This window comes from Notolepis coatsorum (assembly GCF_963971535.1).
Source record: "Notolepis coatsorum genome assembly, chromosome: 2".
NCBI lineage: Eukaryota > Metazoa > Chordata > Actinopteri > Aulopiformes > Paralepididae > Notolepis > Notolepis coatsorum.
This window is the reverse complement of record NC_140166.1, coordinates 85,303,857-85,325,073: the sequence shown is the minus strand read 5'-3', so window position 1 is coordinate 85,325,073 and position 21,217 is coordinate 85,303,857. Positions and strand designations below refer to the sequence as shown.

The 21,217-nt window shown below is 43.4% G+C and overlaps 1 protein-coding gene across 1 annotated transcript in view; it reads right to left on the bottom strand.

Annotated features, from left to right (window-relative positions):
* Positions 1-21,217, bottom strand: part of ipo7 (importin 7) — a 108,339-nt gene that overhangs the window by 36,585 nt on the left and 50,537 nt on the right. The window lies entirely within an intron of this gene.

The window sequence follows — 21,217 nt, the reverse complement described above, 5'->3', positions numbered from 1 at the left end:
AAAGAAGCCGACTGCAGCGCATTTCCTTATAGGCGCTCCCTCCCCATTGGGATACATTGAAAAAAGACGCTTGCGCCAAGAAATATGAGGCAGGTGGATCCGCACCCTAAGGCTGTGCACGAAGCCTGTTTTTGGGATTCGAACTTCGTCAGGGTTTTCAAACGGACGTTCGAACCTTCTTAATTAAAAAATATATATAATTTTATTTTTTAAATATATATTTTTTTAAATAAATATCCTCAAACTAAATCCTCAATTTGAATAAAGTGATTAATCTGATTAAGTCTTTTTTTTTTATTAAATCAACTTTCTTTAATGAATATAACTCAATCAGTTTTTAATACTATATTAGTGTAGCCTAATCTTTATCTGCAACTGTGAAGAAAAACCCCATTGGTTTAAACCGAATGAATACACATACAAAAAATATATAACAAACATCATAAAACAAATACGTTTGATTTATGATAAACAATTTTAAAAAGAAAATTTGAATGTTGATTTAGAATTCGAATGCCAATGTAATGAACAAAGGTCCGAACGTTTGGGCTCAGCCCTAACACACACACAGGGTTTCAAAGCTCGGGTTTCAAGGCCAAGCATTCCACGGCTCGGGTAAAGGGAACGTTTTGGGTCTGTGTGTGAGAGAAAGAGTGAGCTAGAGAGAGCGAGCTAGAGCTAGAGAGAGAGAGAGAGACAGACACACGAGAGAGAGAGAGACGGTATGTCAACCGGATGGCCGTTTCATTCTCCTCCATTGAGCAAATATTCTCATCTACGGGTCGGGAGAATGACTCAATGAGTCGAGGGGGGATGAGACCGCAGTAACAGAGTCACGTGTGCCAGGACGGCCTGCTCTCCCTCCATTATGGTGCGTTCAGCGGCTGAGACTCCCTCGTTACTCCCCTTTGCCTCCCCTCCCTCGTTTTGCCTTTTAAAAGCATCAGCTGTAAACCGATTAATGGCCGCTTCATTTTGGCACGTGATCGCTCCAATGGGTCGAGTAGGCGATGGTCTTCACAGTGAATTAGCCGTTTCAGCTCTGATCCTCCACCGTTTCCTCCACCGAGGATAACTTCTGTTGTTTTTTAGGACTGTGCAAAGTTACCAGTCGACCACTCCAGTCAGAGGCACGGAACGTCATTACAGGCTGTAGTTACATGCCTGGCATGCTCAGCTAATAGGAAGATCAGCAACACCAGTGCAATAAGTCAAAATATAATCTTATTATAGATTACATGACTTCATCTTTGTTTTAATTAAGCATTCGATGTCACGGCGGCCAAGTCAAATATGAACTTGTGCCTCCAAAAAAAAGAAAAAGGTTGCATATGCGACCAATCTGCTTGCCGTCTAGAGCCCTGAAATGCCTGAAATTCATTCCAATGCTTTAAAAAAAATAGAATTTGAAAATGCCTGAATTAAAAAGAAAATGTATCACTGACTTTCTTTAGTTTGATCGTCAAATACGTAAAGAAAATAATACATTTTGAACTATGTATTGAATATAGTTCATGTTGATTAGAGAGTTAGGGTTAGAATAATAATAATAACCATAAGGATTATGATGATGCAGTAATGCAATAATAGAAAGGCATCCGTTATGTTAGAATAACCATCTTGGACATGAGGAAAGGGACGACATTTGATGCTCCATCCTGTTCATCTGTGTTCATTCAGTCTGCCTACAAATCACCTAATTGGCAAACTTTGCCGGAACAAGGAGCTTTGCATCAAGCTAGCTAGCCAATGTTAGCTAACCAGCATTGTATCCAAGCAATCACAACACAACTTGCTGTGAAGCAAAACACTGGACCATTTACTTATGTATTTCTAGGCACATTTTCTGAAGATATGGCTCGGGCTTAAGAGGTTAAACCTAAAGGAGGTTGACATCAAGCTAGCTAACATGAGCTAACCAGCCCAGTTCCTCCACTGTATCCTGAATTTCCCCCAAGGAGATCAATAAAGGAACATTTCATCACAGCAGAACATGGAAAAGATAATCTCCAGAATGTGTGAGCTCATGCATGACTCAGATATGTTTGACCAGTCACACGGGGAACACTGTTAAATCTACCCGAGTGGTTCTGGAGCATTCCTGGAGCACCCCCCCCGAGCTGCTACATTTAACCCCATGTTACCATGGAAACTATTTTGGAACCGGCGAGTTCTTACAGTGGAAACATGCCATAAGTCTAGCAGCAAAGCACACATGGGGTTACTTTGAGAGTGTGCGCCGCTGTGAAAAAAGGGTGCGCTGCATTTACAACACAAGACAAAATGACAGCAACGTGGCCATGCAGCACAATAATAGTTTTATGTCGGATTATCTTGTTTTCATGATCGTGGGAGGCCAAAGTCCAGCCGGGGTGGTATTTTGGTAGCTGCCTAGCCCACAAACATTATTGCAACAGCGCTGCAAAGAAGGTGAGACGCTGTAGAGCATGAGTCGAGTTCCACTGGTTAAGACACTTAATATAGTATTAACAAACATAAATTCCCACTGGCACCAGCCAGGTCCATCTTAACCAGGCTTGCAGGTAAATATGCCGGTTTTCTTTTTTTCATTGTCACACTGATACATTAACATTGTCCTACTCTACTACAGTAGTAGAAGTAATCTCTGACTCCACACAAGACAAAGTTGACAGGTTTGATGTGTGTGGCTGAACAAGATTACACTATAATGAAGAGGATTACAAACTACAATCAAACTAAGAATCGGGCAAGGAATAAGAATCTTACGTTTGTAAAGCCATCTCTGCAATGCATCACATCAGACATCAAATAATTTTAGGTTAGAAGATATCGGACCACAGGAGAATTAAACTGAGAAAGGATGTCTAGCTTAGTCAGCGGTCTGATGAGAGCAGGGGCCCATCAACTATGACATCAGTAGTGGGTCTCAGTACCCAGGGTTAGGTCAGGTGGCTTCCTACTGAGTCACATATCTCTTACCCTCTCTCCTCTTCATTAATGTTCCTAAACAGAGCTGGTATACCACTCTCAAACCTCTTAACTACAGGATGGGCACACACTGGGAACTATTCGAATACTAATCAAAAATCACACTTCCACATTAGCGTATGGTTGTTTTTACTTAATAGCGAACAGGAGATAATCCAACAAGCAAGCTAGCTGGCTGCAGTCATTGCTAACGGCTAACGGACCAGGCTATCGTATTTCCGGGAACAAAGCATTCATTCTGAACATTACATCACTGACGCTTGAAATGGGTGAGCTTAGTGAAACAACATGGCAAATGTACAAAACGTTGCTACTAGGGGTGGAACGGTACGCATTCGAACCGTACACCGTTCGGTACAACCTCCACGGTTCGGGGCATGCGTGTATTGTTCGGTTATTGGGATGCAGAGAGGCAGTAACTAAGTTAGGCGCGAGCTAAGCTACCTAACGTTAGCCGCAAGCTAAGATAACTAGCATCAGCCGTGAGCTAACCATGGAAACACTCATTTCACGACACCAGTTCCATTAGTGGGGAAGGGGGGGGGGGGGTGTATATTGACGAGGCTTGACAACAGAGGTTCAAAGATAACTTCACATTTATTGGCTGTTGGTTTATATTACATCATCAGGGCTTCTCCAGGTTCCAACGCCGTGTTACTGTGTGTTGACTATTTACTTCCTCGTGTGACGTCACTTCAAATACGGCTACTAAGACGTTCAAAAAGCAAAAGCGAGTCGAGTCGATTAGGTACCATTAGTAGGGATGCCCCGATCACGTTTTTTGCCACCGATACCGATCACCGATCGTCGTGATCCATATCGGCCGATACCGATCCGATACTGATTGTTTTTGATTAAAAAGAAATTAAAAATTATTTTATATAAAGTTTTTTTCTTTTTTTTATAAAATATATATATTATATAATTAGACTTGTACTTGTATTATCTGCGACTGCGAGACATCGCCACCACGCAACAAGTCAAAATGCTCACTATCTGCAAACAGCTCCACTGTCTGTGTGTACTCTAGTAGCCCAGCTCAAAAGGATTCTCCGGCGCTGAAGCGGGACCCCATTGGTAACGTTAAGTGCTTTGGTCATTTCACATTCAGCAAGCCCTCAGCTCGAATACGCATTAAATCAATGTTATAAGACATTGATATCAAGAGCTATCTGTAGCTACTGCTAGCCGGCTAGATGACGTTAAGACAGAACTTTAGTTCAATGGGACATTTCGTTTTGAACAGTAAACGAACGTCAGCTAACGCAAGCTAACTGAGGTATGAACATGAACTACTAGACTTTCTGGATCATTTGTTGATATCAGGAGCTATCGGTAGCTAGCCGGCTAAATACCGTTAGACAATGCCTACTAAACGTGAATAGTTGACTGGGTAATTTTGTTTAAACAGTAACGATAGCTAGGTAGCTAACGTTAGCGCAGGTCGAATGCAGTGCACTACAGACTCGAGCAGAGGAGCCGCACCTCTTTGTTTACAAACTCTACACGGGGGCGGGCGGGGCTAGGGAGGAGGAGCAGCGGCAGTTTGCAGGTTGTGTGTGTCTGAGACAGACAGCGAGTGAGAGCTTCGCTTGATCGGTTTCCGCTATCGGCGAATATGACTAATTATCGGAATTCACAGATTGCATATTTATACTGAGTATCGGCCGATAACGATCGGTGGCCGATCGATCGGGGCATCCCTAACCATTAGGGGTGTAAAGGTACACGTATCCGTACCGAACCGTTTCAGTGTGTACCGTACCTAACGGCTGTGTACAAAACGGTATGTTAAACACTAACGACCGCCCACCGGGGGTGTTATTTTCACAATCTAATATAATTATTATAATTATTTATTTTTACAAGTCGATTATTAATTTCAATATAGAATATTCGTTGACAGCCCTACAAGTACAATTAGTTACTGCACACTACATCACCCCTGAGTGGAACATGGAAAGCCAAACTTTCCCCCACTGGGCATAAAAGAAAATATTGTTTGGTTCCTGTTGGTTGTCAGTTAAGGCCATGGGTAGGTAGGGAATTTATTTTATTTTTTCCCACGGCGACTATGGATAGGGAATTTCTTTATTTAATTAAAATGTTCACAACAACAACATGGATGCATGTACTCTGCCAACATGTTTAATATCCATAATACTAAAGGTTTGACTAAGATTCGTATGAAACTTTAAGTAATTTTTTTTTACTCATAATAAATTGGGTCGCACCTAAATCGGCAGGGTCGGTCGGCAACCGGAACCAAACCATTATTTGTTAGGCCCTGTACCGGAAACCCGTACCGAACCTTTGACTTCAAAACCGAGGTACGAACCGTACCTTGGTTTTTGTGTACCGTTACACCCCTAGTAGGTACCATTTATATTTTACATTTAGTCATTTAGCTGATGCTTTTATCCAAAGCGACTTACAAGTTCTGTACGACAAGTCATCAGGAAGGGCACAACTCTATCAGCTGAGCAACAATTTTCATCAAAGTGTTGAGTGCTACAGTGTAGGTTAGTTTAAGTTTATTAGGACAAGTGCATGACAGTAAGGTTAGTTAGGGTTAGATATATATATATATTTATTATTTTTATTTTTTTTCAGATAATGGTTGAAGAAGTGAGTCTTTAGTCGACGGCGAAAGATTGGACGTGTTTCGGCTGTCCTAACTGGGGTGGGTAGTTCATTCCACCATTGTGGGGCAAGGACTGAGAATAGGCGGCTTCTCTTTGATGACCCTCCCGGAGCTCGGATAGGAGTAGGTCTGAGGCGGCCAGAAGATGCAGAGCGTAGGGGTCTTGAGGGTGTGTAGTTAGAGACCATTGACCGGAGGTAGGCGGGAGCGGTTCCCTTTGCCGCACGGTATGCTAGGTCGAGGGCCTTGAAGCGGATACGTGCAGCAATGGGGAGCCATGCAGTGAAAAGCTGCATAAGAGAATACTTCATAATGTTTCATGGAATTAAAAAGTAAATATATATTTAGTACACATGATTTATTTATTTTAAATAAGTCACTTTTCCTTTTTGATAAGAAAGTCTAGTGCTGGTTGAGCATATGCATACTTTATGTTGATGGCCTTTGTCTATAATGTGGCCACAAAAATAGAAAGGTTACCGTTTAATTATTTTGTTTGTTTGCACCAAGTTAATACAAAATGTTGCCTATATTTTTCAGTCAGTTCGGTCTTTGTGTACATTATTTAAGGCAAACTGCTGTAAACTTTTTTTGGAACCTTGCCCCTTTTTTTCTTTTTTACCAAATAAATGAGAAGCATGTTTAAAATCAGCAATCCCTCTCCTCTTGCTGTACCAAAATCTCTCCTAGCTCTAACCCAGGGGTCGGCAACCTGCGGCCTCGAGGCCGCATGCGGCTCTTTAGCCAATCAGCTGCAGCTCCCTGGCCCCCCAAAAAAAAATGTGTCATACTGTGACACTGAAATGAAAAAATATTTCATCAACTAAGATATTTAGTCAACAAAAGGCTTGCCTGTATGCCTGATATGTGGTGCGAAATTTGCGAACAACGAAAAATTTACTTTTAATTTTATAGATTTTCCACAAATAAGGGAAGGACTCTAATAGAGCTGCATAGTTCAGGGTTTTATTTCAAAGTAGGTCTACAGATGTCAGTGTTTTTTCTCCTTTTGTGTTTTATTTAAAAGTAGGACTACACATGGTAGTCTTTTTTCAAAGTGGACTACTTTTTATTTGATAAATGTTCCACAAATAAGGGAAGGACTCAAATATACCTGAATAGTTCAGGGTTTTATTTCAAAGTCGGTCTACAGACACCAGTGTTTTGTCTCCTCTTCTGTGTTTTATTAAAAAATAGGTCTACACAGCCAGTATTTTTTCTCCTCTTCATAAGAGTTTGAGGTTTTCCTTTGTTATAACAGGTAAAAACAGCAATTAAAAAGTCAAGATTTTTCTTTTTGTTGCTTTATAATCCCATTAATGCAACAAACTGTGTGCTATAAGTATAAAGTATAATAAATCGCAAATTACTTTGGGTATGCAATTGTCAGGCATTTTATGCTAAATGTGGGGTATGCTTGGGGATATATAAAACGTTATACACTGTGTTATCTTCATTTTAAGGGTAAATAGGTTGTGCGGCTCCCTGAGCATTTTATTTTGTGGGACGGGGAAAAGTGGCTCTTTTGATACTAAAGGTTGCTGACCCCTGCTCTAACCGAACCGAAAACCGTGACGCCAAAACCGTGATACGAACCGAACCGTGGATTTTGTGAACCGTTCCACCCCTAGTTGCTGCCGTGTATCTTTCTTCATCTTTCTATTCTGTTCCCGCAGCTGTTATCAGACATTTATGCTACCTGCCTAGCTAGTGAGCTGTACCCAGCACGCCGTTCAGCGGTGTAACAGTTAAAGGGCCCCCTCTCAATAGTGTAGGGGAAATATATATTTTTATAGATAAAATGATATTCGCATAAACTAATTTAAAAAAAATAATAATAATTTAACAACCATTTGAATATTAAAAAAATCGATGCCAATCCCTACTCTTAAGAGTTATCTTTCTACTAACTAGGGCTGCAACTAACGATTATTTTGGTAGTCGACTAATCTGTCGAATATTTTTTTCCGATTAGTCGACTAATCTAACAATTATTTCTGTCACACCCTCCATCTCTGCTTCCTGTGGGCGCGGCTCCTTTTCCGGGCTCTTAGCAGACTTCTTAGCTTAACATAACAGACCGACGGTAAGTTTGGGGGAACTAATGGGATAACTGGGGTTGCAACGCATCAACGCAAAAATTCGGCGTCGACGAGTTTTTATGATCGACGTCGCCGATTATGTCGACTAATCGTTGCAACCCTACTACTAAAAAAATGCCAGTTTAAACCCTGGGGAGAGCGCACACGTCCTCGACTGATGTGGAATAAAGATGCGAGGCTCTCTGGGACAGAACTGGGTCGCGTCGCTCTGGCTCCAGTTCAGTGGATCTGAATGTGTCTCTGGGACAGAATGGGTCGCGTCGCTCTGGCTCCAGTTCAGTGGATCTGAATGTGTCTCTGGGACAGAACTGGGTCCCGTCGCTCCAGTTCAGTGGATCTGAATGTGTCTCTGGGACAGAACTGGGTCCCGTCGCTCCAGTTCAGTGGATCTGAATGTGTCTCTGGGACAGAACTGGGTCCCGTCACTCTGGCTACAGTTCAGTGGATCTGAATGAGTCTCTCTGGGATGCGTCTCTCGGAGGCAGGACTGGGTCCCGTCGCTCTCTGGCTACACTACAGTTCAGTGGATCTGAATGAGTCTCTCGGGGACAGAACTGGGTCCCGTCGCTCTGGCTACAGGTCAGTGGATCTGAATGAGTCTCTGGGACAGGACTGGGTCCCGTCACTCTGGCTACAGGTCAGTGGATCTGAATGTGTCTCTGGGACAGAACTGGGTCCCGTCACTCTGGCTACAGGTCAGTGGATCTGAATGAGTCTCTGGGACAGGACTGGGTCCCGTCACTCTGGCTACAGGTCAGTGGATCTGAATGAGTCTCTGGGACAGGACTGGGTCCCGTCACTCTGGCTACAGGTCAGTGGATCTGAATGTGTCTCTGGGACAGAACTGGGTCCCGTCACTCTGGCTACAGTTCAGTGGATCTGAATGAGTCTCTCTGGGATGCGTCTCTCGGAGGCAGGACTGGGTCCCGTCGCTCTCTGGCTACACTACAGTTCAGTGGATCTGAATGCGTCTCTCGGGGACAGAACTGGGTCCAGTCACTCTGGCTATAGTTCAGTGGATCTGAATGTGTCTCTGGGACAGAACTGGGTCCCGTCGCTCTGGCTACAGGTCAGTGGATCTGAATGAGTCTCTGGGACAGGACTGGGTCCCGTCGCTACAGTTCAGTGGATCTGAATGAGTCTCTGGGAGGCAGGACTGGGTCCCGACGCTCCAGTTCAGTGGATCTGAATGTGTCTCTCGGAGGCAGGACTGGGTCCCGACGCTCTGGCTACAGTTCAGTGGATCTGAATGAGTCTCTGGGACAGAACTGGGTCCCGTCGCTCCAGGTCAGTGGATCTGAATGTGTCTCTTGGAGGCAGGACTGGGTCCCGTCGCTCTGGCTACAGGTCAGTGGATCTGAATGTGTCTCTTGGAGGCAGGACTGGGTCCCGTCGCTCTGGCTACAGGTCAGTGGATCTGAATGTAGCACAATGGTGTCGACCGGGTTTCACAATGGAGCCCCTCTGAGGTCAGCGGCTCGCGGGGAGAGGCATCTGAGGGAGCGAGGGTGGAGACTGGAGGGTTCGGACGCAGACATCAGACTGCTGACACATGTGGGTCTATGCCGCTGGCTGGATGGCCATAATCCTGCCCCATCGCTGCTGACACAGCATATACACAACACCCCCCCCACCCCACCCTCCACCACCCCATGCCCGTGTAACAAACCCCAGCACACTGCTGCCCAGCATAACCACCCACCCCCTGGCCTCAGCACCCCATGTCCCTGTAAACCAGCACACTGCTGCCCAGCATAACCACTAGGGGTGGGGGGAAAAAATCGATATGTAGTATCGATATTTATTCATTAATTAAAATAAAAAAAATGTAAATCACAATACTCAGTGTATCGCGATATATTTAGTATCGCGATACTATCGTATCGTGACGCAAGTCTCGCGATAGTATCGTATCGTGAGGTCTCTGGCGATTCCCACCCCTAATAACCACCCACCCCCTGGCCCCAGCACCCCATGTCCCTGTAAACCAACACACTGCTGCCCAGCATAACCACCCACCCTGCCCTTATAAACCAACCCCAGCACACTGCTGCCCAGCATAACCACCCACCCCCTGGCCCCAGCAGTGGCCAGCACCCCCTGCCCTTATAAACCAACACCAGCACACAGTGCTGCTCAGCATAACCACCCCGCCTGCCCTTATAAACAGGGGAGGAAATTAGGCCACTTTACTGGCCAAATGCTAGTATTTTTTTACGTTTGGCTGGTAAAAAAAATCAGATACCCGCCAGTTGGCTGGTAAGCCAAAAAGTTAGTTTCCTCCCCTGCTGGCGAGTATACAAAAAAATAAAACATTCTGCAATCTCTGCACTGGCAAACGGTGCGCGTCTTCTGAGTGTTCGCTTTAGTTGACAGTGCCACGAGAGCACTGCACAAGACCACCCGCGGACATATAATGTTTAATAAACGTTTGCGCAGTACTGGCCAACCCGCGGACATATAATAATAAAAGTCCCGTGGTACTAGGCTAGCCATCAGGAGCACTCGCAAACAGATAACGTTAAACACAGCAGAAGATGGAAAACAGACAGACTGACCAACGGGGAACTGCATCCAACCCTAGTACAACCCTCGAGTATAAGTTACTAAGGACACATTTAAATCACAGAGGTGTAATGTTAGTCTACTGGAACTGTATACAGTCAGTGGTTAGCTTCTAGTTAGCGTTTTAGCTATAGCTGCTTGCTAGCTAACGTTAGCCCTGTGTGCTCAAAGCAGCCAGCTAGGTGTATCTGTTATGACTATAATGTTTCCAAAAAAGCACCGGACTACGACGTAAGGTTAGACATTTTATTTCATGCTCAAAAGCCCCTGGCTTGCACATCGCAGTCACGAAAGGGGCTAGCTCAACCAGTGCACTGTGCACAACAGCACACCAACCCAACTGACGTTACCACAACACTTGACGGTACTTCACAGAACTGTCGTAAGACCACTGTGCTGTCTTAAAGGCACAGTGTGCCTACCCAGATGCATACACAACATTGACGCGGCTTGACATACAAAGAAGTAATTATCACAATTAGCGATTTTTTTTGTCTGGTAAAAAATCTGTTTGGCTGGTAAAAAAAATCAGATACTGGCCAGTTGGCTGGTAAGCCAAAAAGTTAGTTTCCTCCCCTGCTTATAAACCAACACCAGCACACTGCTGCCCAGCATAACCACTGCGCCTGCCCTTATAAACCAACACCAGCATAACCACCCCGCCTGCCCTTATAAACCAACACCAGCATAACCACCCCCCCTGCCCTTATAAACCAACACCAGCATAACCACCCCGCCTGCCCTTATAAACCAACACCAGCATAACCACCCCGCCTGCCCTTATAAACCAACACCAGCATAACCACCCCGCCTGCCCTTATAAACCAACACCAGCATAACCACCCCGCCTGCCCTTATAAACCAACACCAGCATAACCACCCCGTCTGCCCTTATAAACCAACACCAGCATAACCACCCCCCCTGCCCCGAGCACCCCATGTCCTTATAAACCAACACCAGCATACTGCTGCCCAGCGATTCCCCATTACTCAAAAAAAACTCCCATCAGAATTAATTTATTCAAAAATGGAAGGAATTCGTCGTTTTGTTTTCTTCTTCTTCAACGTTTCCAGTTCAATCAAAACGGTTGACGATAAAACACACAGCGACGTATTCGCGGTCGGTCGCCGAGTCGACGAACTTACCAGCCGCAGACAATTTTGCAGCATTTGGCTCATGTTAATTTCCTGCCCTGTAATCCGATCTAGTCAAGAGAATAGGCGGCATATGAACAGAGATTCAATCAGGTCCATTAGGAGGAGAAGGAGAACAGCAGGGATCCTGCCGCGATGAGAGGAAAGCCTCGGTTATCCTCTTCTATTACCCGTTAAGTCAGTGTGAGGCTTCACCAGCCTACTTACAGCAAATGAGCTTCATTAGTGAATCATGTGGGACCATCCAGTAGCAACACGGCAGGGAACCTCCTCTGTGTGCTCTGGGAAGAGGTGCCAAGCCAGTGTCTAATGGCGTTCTCCGTTGACCGACACGTCACGGTGGTTTGCATCCTACCCATGTCGCCGGTTATGCTTCTCAGTTACACAACAGACCGCTGAAGTAGGGCTGGGCGATATGGCCTAAATATGATATCACGATATTTTCTGACCTTTCGGCGATACACATCACGATGTTTTTCTTTTTTTACCCCAAACAATTCATTATGAGGCTTACCAAGACAGTATTTGAGTTTGCAAGCTAACAATAAAGACAAATAAAATACCCATGCATTTAGCATTTTTATATTATATATTAGATTTAGATTATTAGATTATATATTGCATATATTTAGCAATGAGATATTATATGATTTAGATATGAAATATGATGAATTGAAAATGGGGGACCCTGATGTAAACAAGACTAAAGTCTTTCTCTGGTCTGCATCCCCTTAACAATTGTATGTATTGAGCTGTACTGTACCCATTCTGCAATATGTTAATAAAGTTTTAAATCAATCAATCAATTTTTATGAAACTACTGTATATATGTATGTCTCTAAATGTTTTGATGAATTGAAAATGGAGGACCCTTATGTAAAAAAGCCGAAAGTCTTTTTCTGGTCATCCTCCTGTACTGTATTGTACCCATTCTGCAACCTTTTAATAAAGTTTTCATTCGTTCATTCTGACGGAAACATAATAATTTTGATTGACAGTCGAGTCTGCCAATTACGTCACAGCGCTTGCATCCGCCCTGCTGTTCTTAGCACCAATCGGCAAGCGCTATTAGTTTTTGACTTCCTGAATGTCCTGTGTGCTGAACATCAACAAAGCTACTAACGTTAGCTCCCCGCGGCCGTCGAGTAGGAGACCAGTGCTCCACAGGATGACTAAATGAGGCATAATGATTTTACTACAACGAATGTTATAATAAAAGCCTTTCCATACATCTGTCTGATTGAAAACTTTATTAACAGACCGCGGAATGGGCATATCTCAGCACGGGCTGAGATATGAACGAGTAACGTGTGGACAGATTGACGCGACACAATCCTCTTGGGCAAAACATCACGATATCCACGATACGTTGAAAAAGTCTATCGTTAATGAACTGTACCCGATATTTATATAATATCGTCATATCGCCCAGCCCTACGCTGAAGCGACACGGGACAGTAGCAGGAGTAGAGTGGACAGTAGCAGGAGTTAGGGCTGGACGGTATGGTCTAAAATGTATATCACGGTATAATTTGAAGCGTAGACGGTAACGGTATATATATTCATTCATCTTAAAATGTCTATATAAATGCTTCTGAAGGGGTAAAACACTGGTATGGCAGCTATTACTGTACTCTTGTATTACTAGGACATATTTCTAGGCAGGGAGCGAAATTAACTTTTTGACTCACCGGCCAGTGGCGGGTAGATGGGAAGAATCTACCCGCCAAGCATATTTCTTACCTGCCAACTTTTTTTTGATAAATTTTTTTTAATTATAATTTTATATATATATTTTTTAATAATATATATATATTATATAACCATACTTGTGATTGTGTTATCTGCGACACATCGCCACCTCGCTGTCTGCAAACAGCTCCACTGTCTGTGTGTATACTCGAGTGGCCTCCAGCTCCAGCAAGGATTCTCCGGCGCTGCAGCTAAACCCTAAACGCTACATTCAGCATGCAAAAGGATTCTCCTGAGCTACAGCTGGACCCTATTCAGCAGCCCTCACTCATGCGATGTAAGCCAGGGACTCGAATACGCATGTTGTTGTAGGACATTGATGTCAGGACTCAGGAGCTATCTGTAGCTACTGCTGGATGGCGTTGGGACAACGCCTCAGTGAACTATTTAGTTTACTGCGACATTTCGTAGTGACTAGTGAGCTACCTAGCCAACGGAGGTATTATGCACTGGACTATTGCTGGAGGATTTGTTGATGTCGGGAGCTATCCGTAGCTAGCCGGCTGGATAACGTTACACAATGCCTCATGTATTAAACTAAGTGAATAGTTGACTGGGTCATTTTGTAACGGTAGCTAACGTTATCTCACGAAGGTCCCACACTGACTAGACTAACGTCACGGTGAGGCAATAGCCTCTGTTTACATGCAGGCATACAGAAACAGGTTGGGAGGGGTAGGAGCAGCAGCAGAAGTGCGCGGTGCGCTGCATGTCTGTGCTGAGACAGCAAGTGAGAACTCCGCTAAAGAATTGGATCATGATTTTCGGTTTTCACATGACTATTTGATTGCCCGCCACACGGCGGTCAGACCTCTCAGTGGGAGGCGTCAAACGTAAAAACTGAGCGCCAATGGCGGGTGGCGCTCTCTAGTTTCGGTCCCCGTTTCTAGGGATGCACCGAAATTTCGGCCACCGAAGGTTTTCGGCCGAAAATAGTTTTTTCACCGAAAATATATCACCGAAACAACCTGTAACCTAACGCGTGTTGTTGTGATGTCATCAAAACGCGGATTCAGTCATTACATGCGCGCTGTGAGCTCTTCAGTCCTCCTCTTGGGACTCGGGAGTCACGCTGTTTCTATGTAAACTATGCGCGCAACGAGTCCAATAAATGAGTCTTTAACATGCTTTATCCTTATTTACTATATGCCCGTCGCGGTTAATCACCGAGTGATCTAATATGCATATTATTCAGAGCGAGAGGGGGAGGGATTGTGTTTCTCACATTGACGCTGTCTGTCGCGCGTCTACTGTGCCAAAGTCAAGAGAGCGCGCTCATCTGGGGACTAGAAAGGTGCGCTCAGTAGAGCACAGATGTCCGCCTCTCTCTCTCTCTCTCTCTGGGCCTAACAAAATTAATAGTTGGTTTCAGGTTGCCGACCGACCCTGCCGATTTAGGTGCGACCCAATATATTTTATGAGTTTTAAAAAAAAAATATATATTTATATTAATAAAAAAAAAAAAAAAAAAAAAAAAAAAAAAAAAAAAAAATCATAGAAATCTTAGTCAAACATTTATTATTATGGATATTAAACATGCTGGCAGAGTACATGCATCCATGTTGTTGTGAACATTTTAATTAAATAAAGAAATTCCCTATCCATAGTCGCCGTGGGAAAGAATAAAATAAAAAAATAAAATAAAATAAATTCCCTACCTACCCATGGCCAAACTGACAACCAACCTGAAACCAACTATTAATTTTGTTAGGCCCTATCTCTCTCTGATTGATTGATTGAAAACTTTATTAACAGATTGCAGAATGGGTACAATACAGTACAGCTCAATACACACAATTGTTAAGGGGATGCAGACCAGAGAAAGACTTTAGTCTTGTTTACATCAGGGTCCCCCTTTTTAAATTCATCAGGACATATATGACATACATGACATACAGATAGACAGTACTACTACATCTATACATTTATGACATACCAGATTTGCAAATACAGTACTGTTTGTGATACAAAAAGACCCATAATAGTGATTATTTATTATTTAAGTTAAGTTTAGCCATAATCTTATATTTTTCCATAATCAGGTAGCTGAACAACATTGGTAAAAAAAATTCTATTCTATGAATCATTTTCGGCCTTTGGTTTTCGGCCAACTGTTTCCTATTTTCGGTATCGGTTTCGGCCAAGAATTTCCCATTCGGTGCATCCCTACATATTTCACATACAGAGGTATTTTAAGAACATACAATAGAAAAATGCAAAACCTTTTCTCAAGTTACTTCCATCTCTGAAAAACACTTTTTTCATGAAATACAATCAAATCAAGTGGCACAAAGTGAAAGTAAAAACTACAGGAGGTTTCTTTCCCTCAAACACAATACAACTCCAACATAACTTAACTTTAGTGTACATGTTTGACAACAGAGAGAGACAGAGAGAGAGACAGACAGACAGACAGAGAGAGAGAAAGCACGTGATGTAATAGGTTTGAGTTTGAGCGTCCTAAGATGCCGTAGGTGATGATGTCACACCAGGATTGTCAACACAGAGTTGGAAACGGGAGCAGCCCCGATGGATAAAGCGATATAAAGAAACAAATAGCCAAATAAATGTGAAGTTATCTTTGAACCTCTGTTGTCAAGCCTCGTCAATATACCCCCCCCCCCCCCCCCATTTCCTCACTAATGGAACTGGTGCCGCAGAGTCACGTTATAATGTTATCTTAGCGGCTAACATTAGCACGTTGCTGTGCTAAAGCAAGTCTACTCTCAGCCTCCTTAGCCAAATTGAAATGCCAAAACTATATGGCAAGGTCCGTGAGCAAGTGGAGAAAAACTCAGTACAATTAAACACTATGCAACGACCACTGCAAACGTCGAGTGAATAGTCAAGTAATGTTAACATCATTGCTACTGCTGTGACTAGCTCTAGTCTACTGGTCACAAGGTATAGTCAAAATACATACCGTAGCGCAAATTCATAGTTTATACCGTATACCGTTTATACTGTCCACCCCTAGCAGGAGTAGAGCAGACAGGATAGGAGTAGAGCAGGCAGGAGTAGAGCGGACGTTCGTCACTCCGAGACTCAGATAATCTGCTCTCTGGCACCAGTTTGCAACATGGACACCCCCCGAGTGAACCCCAGAGACAGAAAAGGACTAAACAATACTGGAGAATATTATGCGATATAGCTCGTCTTGTCCACTGAGACAAACCGACTCGACACGGCTGCACTCACCACCTCGCCTGGACAAACTAAAAAGGTCCCACTTGGTTTGGGATTTAATTGCAGCAGGCATGAATTACTAGGGCAGACCTTCCAAGCTTTTTTTGACCGCCGAAGCTTCAGGGCCGATAAAAAAAAATTATAATAAAAAAAAAAAAAATGGTATCTTATGTTGTGGGACTTGGAGAGCACTTTGGTCAACTTTGTTGTTTTTAAATGTGCTCTATAAATAAAGTGGATTGGATTAATTAACTAAATGAATAATAAGTCGGGAGCTGCGCTGCCTGGGCGGCTGCTCTCCGTTACACAGCCAACAACATTACACTACATAATTATGTTGCAACCTTCCGTCTATAAAGCAAATTATATAAATATTTATATGTAGTTAACACTTTGAGCGCCACTCACGGCTTTTCTCGGGTTTACGACCCGACCGTTGAATGCCACGTCACGAGTATTCTCTGTGAAATCATATTGTGAAATCATATTGCATCACGCGAGCCTACCGTTGGAGATCCAGGGACCGCCGGCGCTCAGATGTATATATATATATAGGCGGCTACGTGGCGTAGTGGGCAAGGCGCTCGCCACGAATGCATTGCTTTCAGTTTAGCTGGTCGTTCATACTAATACACATTGGCCGTATTAGGGGGTGGGAAACTGATGGGTGGGGATCGGGCATTGTGGACAGCGACTCCTACAGGTCGGTTGGTGCGCCTGAGCAGTAGAATCAGGAAGTGTCGGGGGCAGCGTGAGCCTCCCACGCGTTACACCTCGCCACTGAGAGATCGAGCTGCGCAGGTGAAAAGATGCGACTGCTGTTACCTCAAGTACCGGAGGGGACTTGTGCCATGTATGACTTAGTCCACATTGCAGCCGGCTTGTGGGAGGCAAGAAACAGCGTTCGTGACAGGGGAGGGTTGAATTGGATGATACAAAAATTGGGATGGGAGAAAATATAGAAAATGGGAGAAAAAGTGGATCGCCCCCTATCGTCTCCCAGATGGTAAATCACCCTTTTGGAATGGACTCAATGAAAGTGAATGGGAGAACGGATTTCTGACTCCACATTTTACTTCTCACTGATGCAGCCGGGGTCTACCAGAGTTCATTCTGGAGCCTCTGAGCCGCGCGGATCATGTGTTCTACTGTATACACGGTTGATCAATACATTTATCGATTTTTTCGAATGGCGATCGGAAATTGGAATAAACCATTTGGATACCATCTGACCTCAGGTAAGGAATCTATGTTATCAGTGTTAGGATAATCAGACTCGTTTTCACGGATATATAAGCGTTTATGCGATATGTGATATGGCTGTTTCGACTGTAAAAGCCATGAGGAAATAACAGCAGCGATTATCAGCGCACAGCACGAGCGTGTGTGCGCGCACATATTATCGATCATCTAGCGTTTATTTGAAAACGATTCATAAATAGGCCGACAAATGACAACGTTCTGGAATATTCCAGTAAAAGGAGATTATCATAGGCATTGATTGATTGATTGATTGAAAACTTTATTAACAGATTGCAGAATGGGTACAATACAGTACAGCTCAATACACACAATTGTTAAGGGGATGCAGACCAGAGAAAGACTTTCGTCTTGTTTACATCAGGGTCCCCCATTTTCAATTCATCAGGACATACATGACATACATGACATACAGACAGGGACCGAAACTAAAGCCCGCCGCCCGCCAGGGGCGGTCTGTTTTTACCTTTGGCGCATGACACTTAGAGGGCTGCCCGCCGTGTGGCGTGTAGACGTGTAGTTCATAAGCAGGCCCCTAAAAATATTTGTATGCGAACGGTAAAAATCAATTACGCGCACGCTGTGCGAATACAGATTTTTTTTCCTCCGCTGCGAGATCGTTAAAAAACTACAAGTCCCACATTGCACTCAAGCCAACGGTCCAATCACAGTAGAGTGAAGTGACTGGTTTCATGGGAAATAAAGCAAATGACCAATCGGAAGCTCTCATTTTTCTTGTTTACTTCCTGAAACTCCGCGATCAGGGCTCTCGTTTTCCGAGACACCAACTTATTATAGTCTCTCTTACCAATAGCAATAGATTTTAGAACACATAGATTTATCGATAGCAATAGTAATATAACGTTAATGCAACAAAACGAATGCCTTGCTTTGTTAATCATAACGTTGATGCAGTAGCGTATGTCGGTGTGTTGGCTGTAACGGACATGACAATAACATAACGTGTACACATTAAAATTGCGATAATCTATTCTAACATTTTCAAATCGATGCAGTTGAATTCCCCCCTTAGGATCGATGCATTGTTACACCCCTACACCAAAGTCACTGGCCCACTGTGTATCTGTGTGTATAATAACTTGGCTAGCGTTATCAACAGCAGAGGTGGGCAATGGGTCCAGCTGCAGCACCGGAGTGCAAGCGATGTGATGTAATTGGCAGACTCGACTGTCAATCAATGGTCTACCTGACACGCAAACTCAAACAATGTTTCTGTACTGGAGGTGTGATTGATTGATTGATTGAAAACTTTATTAACAGATTGCAGAATGGGTACAATACAGTACAGCTCAATACACACAATTGTTAAGGGGATGCAGACCAGAGAAAGACTTTCGTCTTGTTTACATCAGGGTCCCCCATTTCAATTAATCAGGAAAGTGTACAGTAGGAAAGTGTACAGTATTTCAATAGGCAACCCTGAAAGGATTATTTTTCTAGAAGAGCAACACAGCCAAAACAGACAGTGGAGCTGTTTGCATTTTGACTTATTGCGTGGTGGCGATGTCTCGCAGATAATACAACTACAAGTATGATTATATAATATATATTTTATTTTAAAAAAAATTGTATATATAAAATATATATTGGCAGGTAAGAAATATGCTTGGCGGGTAGACTCTTCCCATCTACCCGCCACTGGCCGGTGAGTCAAAAAGTTAATTTCGCTCCCTGCATACAGATAGTCAGTACTGCTACATCTATACATTTATGACATACCAGATTTGCAAATACAGTACTGTTTGTGATACAGAAGGAGTCAGGAAAAGGGAGTATATACATTTGACGTAGAAACTGTACATTGGAGGAGGTTGGGTGGGGGGGGGTTGGGTACACTGGGATATTGACAACCATACTGGGTAATCTACATTGGAGGTGGTTGGGGGGGGGGGGCACACTGTATATACAAGCAAAACTGTACATTGAGGGGGGGGGGGGGGGGGGAGACACTGTACAAACAAACAAAATTGTACATTGGACTATTGACAAAACCATACTAGGTAAATGACTGTACATTGGAGGGGGTTGGGTTAGGATATTTACAGGGGCCAGTGTTGAATTGCAGTCTCCCGTAGGTGTCCCTTGAGAGAGGTTTTGAAAGTGGGTAGTGATCCACATTCCTTTACAGCTTTGGGTAGGGCGTTCCACATTGATGTGGCATAATTGCGAAACGTGGGTTGTTTTCCCCCGGAAAACGGGTGATTTTCAAAATGCTATCAAACGGAAATGAAGCGATAAAAATACAATCTGCCTTGCCAATGTTGACTGGAAAATGAGTCTTTGATAAGCGACGGGCAGATTAGACACATAGCCATAATTTAAAACATAGATTAGGCGATATTAACGTTAACATTGGCCGTGGATGGTGGCATTCAACAGGGTAAAAAGGAAAACACGGCCGGCACTGAAAGTGTTAGAGACAAAGGCAGAATTTGACTTGTTGCTTGTTGTAGTTAACAAAGAGAGGCAGAGTTAATGAGGCGTATGACGTTCGTTGCATCCTACGCAAGATTTTGCAGGTGGGATAAAAAAAATGAATTTTTTTTAAGATTTTTTTTGTTGACACATTTTTTTCCCCGTTCGAATCCCGTGCCCATCGAACGAAGCTTCGAAGTATTTAAGACAGCCCTATGAATTACTAATATTAACTGAACTTAGTAATCCATATTCTTAGTGTTGTATGACAGTAAACTGAAATAGTCAAAGGCCAGTTAAAAAAGCACTCCATACACACCCCATGAATGATGTATTATTAAGCAACAGTAAAGGGTTCCAATCCACAGTATCACAGTATCGAAGTAAACAGAGCGGTCTCTAGGTGCCCGGAACTGTGGTAGTCGAAACGAATGGTTCCGAACATGAACCAATTCCATCCCTACTATGCATCGATATTAATGGGGAAATTCAACTGCATCCATCCATCCAAATCAAATCACAAATGACATTAGTTTTATGTTTAGGCTATTCATTTAACATTCATCACATATGGCTGTGTGCACAAATAAACTTGGTACAATGTTTACTGTATTCAATAAGCTGTTTATTGTATTCAATATTGCAGACTGAAACCATCCCGTCACATAATTCCCCTATACTAAAATTACTAAATAATCCGAACGATCTCTAGTAGGTGCGCTTAGGTATCCCCAATACATATATGGGTCAGCTGACATCGTCGACCAATGTAAGCCCTTTACCAACATAGCATTAGTCATAGTTTTCCATGACAGACATCTTGATCGGCAAACAGGTGATTGTAATCAACTTGTAGGCGGTTAACATCAGAGGACAACCGTGGCCAGCGAGCTGTAGCATTGCGTCATGAGAACTCCCTGAATTGACACAAGTGCCCCTGATTAAGCCCAGACTGAATTCCACACAACAGCTAAATGCATAATTCAGTGGTGTGGTCAAATAGCGTTCAGTGTTTTTGTTCCAATAAGAACAGTAGGGATGGGTACCGAATTCGATACTTTTGAGGTACCGAACCGAAACACGTCGGTACTACCGAGTATCGAATCAAGTGAGAAACCGAAAAATAAATAAAAGAAAAATAAAAAAA